Source organism: Sylvia atricapilla, chromosome 4 (genome assembly GCF_009819655.1).
Source record: "Sylvia atricapilla isolate bSylAtr1 chromosome 4, bSylAtr1.pri, whole genome shotgun sequence".
NCBI classification, from domain to species: domain Eukaryota; kingdom Metazoa; phylum Chordata; class Aves; order Passeriformes; family Sylviidae; genus Sylvia; species Sylvia atricapilla.
This window is the reverse complement of record NC_089143.1, coordinates 46474108-46482358: the sequence shown is the minus strand read 5'-3', so window position 1 is coordinate 46482358 and position 8251 is coordinate 46474108.

Below are 8251 nucleotides of genomic sequence, written 5' to 3'. Positions count from 1 at the left end.
CAGGCTAAAAACAAACCCTGAGATTAAAACACCTTACTGTTTGTAAGTTGAACAGTTTGGACTTCATGGCTTATTTCCAGTCTTGGTCTAAAATTCACTTTAGAGTACTGTGGATCCAGTACTTGTACAAAATGTACATTAATAAGGATATTGGCAGCCCTTAAAATAGTTAAAATATACTGCAAGCGAAAGTTAGTCTTTTCTTAGCAAAATAAGGATAAATTAAGGAAAGCTTTTTAGTCTTCCTAATAATGTACTGCATTCCTCTTCTCACCAGAGAAAATATTTTTAAATTACGAAAATCAAGAAAAAGGCTTTCTTTCTGATCATCTCCTTGCATTCCCCCATCATTAAAAAATAAAACCAAGAAAGAGGTTGCGGTACAGCCCTACAATAAACAGTAGCCCCAGGTATTTTAGCAGGACCTATATTTACCTGTTAGAACAAAAGAACACTAGATAAGGATCTCAATAAAACAGGAATTCAGGGCTCCCAGCTGATATTGCAGAAAGATCAGATTGTTTCATTTGTGTGAAAAGCAGCCAAAATGCTGCATACCTATTCTTCTTGTTACTAACGCAAATTCGCTTTGGCATATCCTTTTGTGAAGGCATTCAACCAGCCACATTATCACATGAGCTGCTGAAGTCAAACATAGCAGCAAACCGGATGACTAATTTTATTACAGCTTGTAGCTTCCCAAAAGGCACTCAGTATTATACCCTGTGGTCATGGAATCTTCCTTTTTATCATTCTAAACCTATAAATTAATTTGTCATGTCAGACCCAGACTGAAATTTCCAGATTCACTTTAAACACTTGCAAAAATGAAATTAAATTATTTCAATATATATTAACAGGTAATGAGAGGAAATAAAGAGTGAGCCAGGCTCTCTTCAGTCATGCTTACTGACAGAACAAAAGGTGATAGGCACAGATTTTAAAAACCACAAAATCTAAGCACAAGGAAGTTTCTTTTTACTCCAAATTTATCAAAAATGGCACAAATTGCCCAGAGGTGTTGAGGAGTCTTCATCCTTGGAGATTCTCAGAACCAAGCTGGACATGATCCTGCATAACCAGGCATGGACTAGATGACCTCTAAAGATGTCTTTCAACCTCAGCCATTCTGTGATTATCTGAAAAGGAACTTCTCCTATAATTATTAGTTCATCTATTTCAGCTACAATGAAATTCACAGCACAGTGTGAAGAATTTGATTATATTGCAGGTTTTTTTATTCTAAATAAGATTCCTCAATGACTAAACTGTATTTGGTGAACCTTACTAATCACAAACTGATAAAGAGAGGGGAAAAGATCAGGGGAGATGTGGTGTATACCCATTGTCCTTGTGGTTCATCAGTTTCAAATAATTCATTTGATCCATAGCTAAGTGAATCTTGTGAGCCATGTTTTTGTTCAGTGTCTTGCTGATTTGATAAACAGAGGAGTATTTCCCAGTATTTTCTAAGGTGCTGGCATGTGTTTTTAAGTTTGCTGCAAAATGAAAACAAAACGACCAGATATTGTTGCATGACTTAATCTTATACTACCGCCTAGTGGTTAAGGTCTAAATGAGTCACAGTGAAACTCCACTACGTTTCATATATGGATTGATACACAGTAGTTGCGTACCTCAATATTACTTTAATCATGATATGATATGATATTATCATTTCCACACAATAACAGTGTTGCCAAATACAGTGAAGAGCACGGAAATTCCCATGTCCAAGGTCACTAATATTCATGTTGAGCATCACCAAGGATTGAGCACAGTCTTACTGTGAACAGGATTTCCATTCTAACATAGTTACAGTTCGAGATAGAATAATTTAAAAAATAGACTGTAGTGAAGGACTTCAGACATGATATTTGAGATAGCTATCAGTTGTCATTGTTAGGAAAAAAACCATTCTTTGGGTAGACTGTATTACAAATGCCCCATGAAGAGTTTCTTCCACTTTCCTGGATAGCTCTTGTCCCAAACATTCATGGACTTGGCAGTGAGTAGTTTCTTTTGCTCAGTTGAACAGATTCACATACATTAAACCTTCAGGCATCTTTCTCCCATTCACTGCTGCAATTCCTGTACCCAGCTAAGTTCACAAAATAAAGCCCATTGGTGTATTGAGCTTGAACAAGTAAATCCTTCAGGAATCCTAGGTTTTCCCATTTCCTCCAAATTCCATGCCACGGATCTTAGCACCACTATACGACTTAGCAAAAATCAGGCTCTTGAAGAAGCTTAGAGACAGCCAATAGTATTAAAAACTATTTCTGCAGCTGACAGCGACAACAGCTAGTTGGAGGAAAAGATTTCTCATTGGGAAAATGAGTTTCCAGCTGCTTGCACTACATGGCTTTTGGTTCTCTGCATTCTGTGTTCCTGCACAGAAGCTGCTCCTGCTACAAGTCAGCTCTCTTTGTGAGGGCAAGAGTTAACAGGGGCAAGAAGGAATAGATTGACTATGACTATTGACTATGACATTGACTATGTCGGGGGGGGGTTATTAAGACAGTGTTTCCATATGTAGAGCTAGATATATAGAGATACATTTAAAATTAATTCCTTGATTTAGGTCTCCTCCCAAAAGGCTTCTTTAACCTGCTGGAAGAGGAATTGTAGCACACGAGGTTAGATGAGGACAGGAAGAAATGTCATTTTGTCCACAAGGTGGCACTTGGGCACCGGGCTGCTACGTTAAAAACTATGTGAAGGCAAAAGATAAACTTCAGGTAATGATCATATGAGCTGTAAGGTATTATTACTGAGCAAGGATCTCTCTGTTTGTGGAAACGTAATCTACACAGTTCTCTTCTGGGGAGGTCATTTTTATCTTAAGTAAGGGAATGGAATTTCTGTCATTGACTTAAAAGGAAAGTGACCTGGCCTCAAATAAGTGGAAGAATTAGGGGGAAAAAAATCTCTTTGCCGTGTTGCAGGACAGACTGTTTTTCTTCTTTCTATTTATTAGATGAGCTACATGAGTGATGGTGAGTGATTTGTATTTAATTCAACAGAGAAGGGAAATGGGAAAAGTGACAACCACTGAATGGCACAAGCTCAGAGTTTTGGACAATGAATAAGCCAAACAACCAGGACAATCCATCCTGCAAGAGCTTCCTGCACTGGTGTAAAACACCCAAGCATAGAATTCATAAACGTTTATTTTCACATTGTTTTAAGCCAACACACACATTGATTGATGTACCTTCTCCACCATACCAGCTGAGAGTTAGGCTGCAGAATTGGTATAATTTAAAGACATTTGTATGGTGTAAATGAGAAAAAAAAATATTTGTGGTGGGGACAACAGAGTTTGGAATTTGAAAACTACCTTTGCTAGTCATCTGTGCAACAAGTGTTGTTGAAGGTTTTTAAAAAATGTTTTATTCTATTCTATGCATGATTAATATGAGTATATCTAGGTAAATGTCAGCTATGACATGCAATATACTAATGGAAGATGAAATTCTTTATCCAGTGAAATAAATCCACCTCATGCGTCAGCAGCCAGTGCACAGCAGAACCCCCAGCCAATACAGTCCTTGACAGAAAACTTCAGATCTTAGCACAAGACCCTCTCAGTTCTTTCCTTGCTTTCCACGGCAGCTGACAGTAATGACTTTCCCAGAAGCAGCACAATGAGATCATAGAGAAGAGATGCCAAGGCCTTTTTTGCTAGGACAGGTCTGTGACACTGTTTCAGTTGCTAATTAAGGAATATTGTATTGATGACATGGAACTAGAGAAGAGCTTTTATTTCCTGACCAGCCAATCCACTTTTTTGCCTTATATTTCTATTCATTTTCTATCAAGAATCATTTAGAACCATTTGTGTTTTGCTAGTCCATCTACTTTTCAGGCTTCTCAGAGACCTCAGTATACTCATTTCTGTTTGGTAAAATAAGGGAACTTTCTGTCTCCTTAGTGCAATATATGTACAACTATTGAGCATTTCCTCAACCCTGTCTAGTTGAAAACTTTTCCCTGCTGGAAAGCTTGTAAGGGAAAGGAAAAAGGACAAGTAATGATTGTAAAAGCACTTACAAGAAGACAGTATATGAGCTATCTATCTCTCTGTCTTAGAACAAAAGCAGGAAACTCAATGCATGAAACTCACTTAAATGCATGAGACTCGCTCATTTGTTTCTGTTAAGGAAAACTTTTTCCAGGGAATTTGTCTCAATTGGCTGTTCTAGGAAATGCAATTGTGTGCTAATCTACACCACGCAGGAGGAATCTGTCTGACTCCAAACCATCGCTGGAAGCAGACACTGAAGTGGAAACAATAGGTTCAATTAGTTTGCAGGCATAGAAACAAGCAGGTCCAGTAATAAGCAATTCCCAGAAACATAGCAGCATCCTGGAATCATTCCTGATCTGAAACATTTTGCTAGAGTTCTCATGATGAGTTTTAGTTGAGTTGTTAAATACAAATTCGATCATGAAAACTGCCATTCATCGTGCCCACAGAGATAGGGTACTTCTCTTCAAATCTGCTCTGCCTGCAACACCTTGGAACCTCACAATGTTGTATTATTCTAATTATCCAGCCACACTGGAAAGTGTTTGAGGGTCTCTACACAGATCAGATCTTCATTATACATCTCAGAGAAACTTCTTACGTCCTATCTTTCCACAAAGGAATAATTTCTAACCTTCTCTTTGCTGTCATGTCTGCCTTCCTTCATACCTCCCTCCCTGCTAGTTTTACCCTACTTCTCCTTCTCCCTCAACCCAGAATCAGTATTAAAAAACTTTACAAAAGGAATTAGAGGGGAAAATTTCTTGCCTCTACCAAATAAATTCCGAAAAGTACTACAAGAACAGTACTCTAAAAACTGAGAATATGACTATACTTTATTATTGTTGCCATAGTAACCAAAACTAGGCCAGTCACTCTTTTTTTTTCTCCCCCCATTTTTCAGCCTGTATTTCTGATATGCTAAAGAACTTGGTTCCTGAACCAAGGGGTCTGATTAACTGCCCAAACACCAATCTCTGAACCATGAAAAAGAAAAGAAATTAAATAGTTGAGAGTTTTATGATTGTTTCTCTGAAGATGAAAGGGGGGGGGCGAGGGGAAGCCAGAGATGAGAACATGCTCCTACAGAGAAAGGAGGAGAGGTGACAAGAGAAGGAGGATGAGGCTAAGACATGGGCATACAGAAACATTCTAAGGTGGTGAGAAGCAGGCAGTCCTCTTTATGTTTTGAGACTACTCCTAATGCCACTCAGTGCTAGACTCTTGACCCAGGATCTCAGAGGAACCACAGTACTAACAAACCATAGATCAATTTTCTTGACATCCATTTCCAGGAATATATATTCCTCTTTCAGACCTCCCTTCAAAGAAAAGAGATCACTTGGTTCCAACTGCAGTCCTGAAGCTGCTAATGACAATGTATTTTTCCATGACAAGACAAGGACTAAAAGAAGAATGTAAACCTACATTTTTTTACAAGACTAGAGGTGTATCAATGTTTTGCATCTGTAAGTGCAATAGACCGGTAAGTTTCATAGTTTCTATAATTTTGTCTGCCTTGATCAGCAAAGGGTTTCTTATAGTGATAAGAAATTCATATTTGATTGATATTTTAAAGAATTCAGTGGTTTCATAGAAACCACTCACATGAATTCTCACACATGTGCCATAGCAATTACTAAACAAATGCATAAAACAATGATCACCATGGTCAAAATTCAGTGCAGCTTCTTAGCACACAACCTCATGATTTTATACTGTGGTTTGCAGAAGTGCCTCTCTATCAAGTTCATTAAGTTACAACATCTCTCCTATGGCATAAAAAGAAAAAAAGTCAATCAGACACGAAGGGAATTCCAATTGAAAAACTAATGATCATATAATTTGATGAGAAACTCAAAATTAAGAAAATAAGCAGGAAAGGCACTGAATTGCAGAAAGATATTAATTTGAATGGGGTTTAGTTTAATATCACAGTACTTGCATTTCCTACTGTTGAAGAGCAGAAGCTTTAATAAATAATATACTTAGGAACAGTTCAGCATAACTTAAATTTTCTTAGAATTTCTGACATTTTCTCTCTAAAAAATAAAGGATTTTTTGCTTTACGCAATCAGGCTTTGCTGCTTTGGAGCAACACAGGTTCTCATTATTCTTTTGCTGTGATGAGACTGGGAATTTCTAGTCAGTGAGTTCAGGTTGAGGTTCCAGGTATAGCATTGCAGGTAGAACATTTCAAATGATCAGTGTCAAAGGCAATGTCACACCAGCCTTGTCTGACATATATAGCTTTTAGTACCAGTTCTCCTCTCTAACCAACACACTGCAAACATTCCCTTCAAGCCTCAAAGTGCTGTTTCCTACCACCCTGACTGCTACTGCTGCAGCCACATGAAGCACCAGCAGCACGTTTCATCCTGAAAGGCGGCTTTTGGGTAGTACTGGAACTGTGCTTAGGAGGAAAGGCTACAGGATGCTAAATTTGTCCAAGGAAGATGGTCCTTTAAACAAAACTTTGGATTCAAAACAGGCATGGGTTCAACAGCTTGCCTCTTTTTTTAAATTTAATGAGCATCTCTGTCTTAGAATCACTGCCCTGAGTTTGTCTAAATTGGATGGCTATTTGAGCATCTGTTAGATGAGCAGAGCTGGTTTGATGGGCTGGTCTCCACGAGACTGGTCTGGATTAAGCTGTCCTACTATGACTGTTCCAGGATAACTGTCCAGAGTGAAAACTCCATTAAAAATAAATAAAACAGCTTTACTCCAGTACTATTATGTTCTGACATTTTTTGAAGTTATAGACTTGTATTTTTAGTAATTAAAAAGGGACGAATGAGGACACAAACAGGAACAAACAAGAACATGTAACAGCTTTTAGAAAAGCTTTTAGTAACTTTCCTCTTCCATTGTTTTTCCCTTCGGAATTAGCCATTTTCTTTTCTTTTTTAACAGTCACGCAGCACAGGAACAGATTTGCACTTCTTTGGGAACAATAAATTTGCTCTGTTCTGTTTGGATGCCTCTCTGAACATGAAGTACAAAAATAATCTGATAAAGGAAAAAATCATAGAGTATTTTAAAAGCTAAATACTTCAGTTAGGTTTTTTATTAAGTACACCAGCTCTCCATAATTAGGCAATAAGTCAACTAGGCATTCACTGAAGCCGAATCACGATCCCTGAGCAGCTTTAAAGACTTAATAGCTGCTGCTTTAATGTAGGTCCATAATTATATTTTTCACTTATTCTCCAACACTGATGGGAAAGGAAAAACAAAGTTAAAATAATAGTAGTAATTTCAAAGCAGAATTCATTCAGTATTCTCAGTATCTCAGTATATAATATTCAGGCCAATTTGCTCGGGAGATAAGGAACAGAAGGCCATTGAACAACATGATAAGGAACAGCAGCCATGAAAAACTCAGTTATTCAGTATTTCTTGGGGGAGGGGCTCCTTCATATTTTAGAATTTCTCCTTTCCTACTTACTACATTTGTCTTTGGTTGCCCCAAGGAGAAATTGTAATAGCAATAGTAGCTTCTTTGCATTCCTTTAATTAAGTTCTGAGAGGTGCCAGATGCTTCCATTTTGTAATCTCTCTTTCTCTTACTAAAGCACAGAGGAGTTAATCATGTAGTAGTCTTTAGTTTACTCTGAACCCAGGCTGGGGCAGTGTAATTAAGTCTTGCCATTTAGCTGAAGTTTAGCCTGTCATCACAGCAGGTCTCTGTTGCATTGCTTTGTGTTGTTTTTTAATCCAATAGAGAAATATCAGATTTTATTACCCTCTGTAGTTTAAATTATTAAAGACTTGATTTGTAATTGTTTCTTCTTGTCCAAGAACTAAGTGCTATAATTTGGCCCTTAGGAAGGGCCTGGTTCAGTCATAATTAAATTTAGGTAGTTAGAGCTTGAAAAAAACCAGAAAAATTTCAAAGGATGATGGTTCATATTAATTTTAATCATATTCAAAGGTTATTTAGATGCCCAGAGGTATCAGTAGGTGTTCTCTGGCACTTTCACAAACATCTCAGGCCACTTTTAAAAAGCCAGATGTTGCATTATCTGCAACCTTAGCTGTTGAAACATTCTGTGACTAAGTTCATGACTCTTGCATCCTCTCTTCCAGGATACGGCAATGTTAAGCAAGGCAAGTATTTTGGCAAATACCCCAGAAACAGCCAATGGGTTCAGTCTTTACCTTTCCTAATGGACATTTTATCCAGTCAGTGGTGCAACTGGGATGCAGTTCACT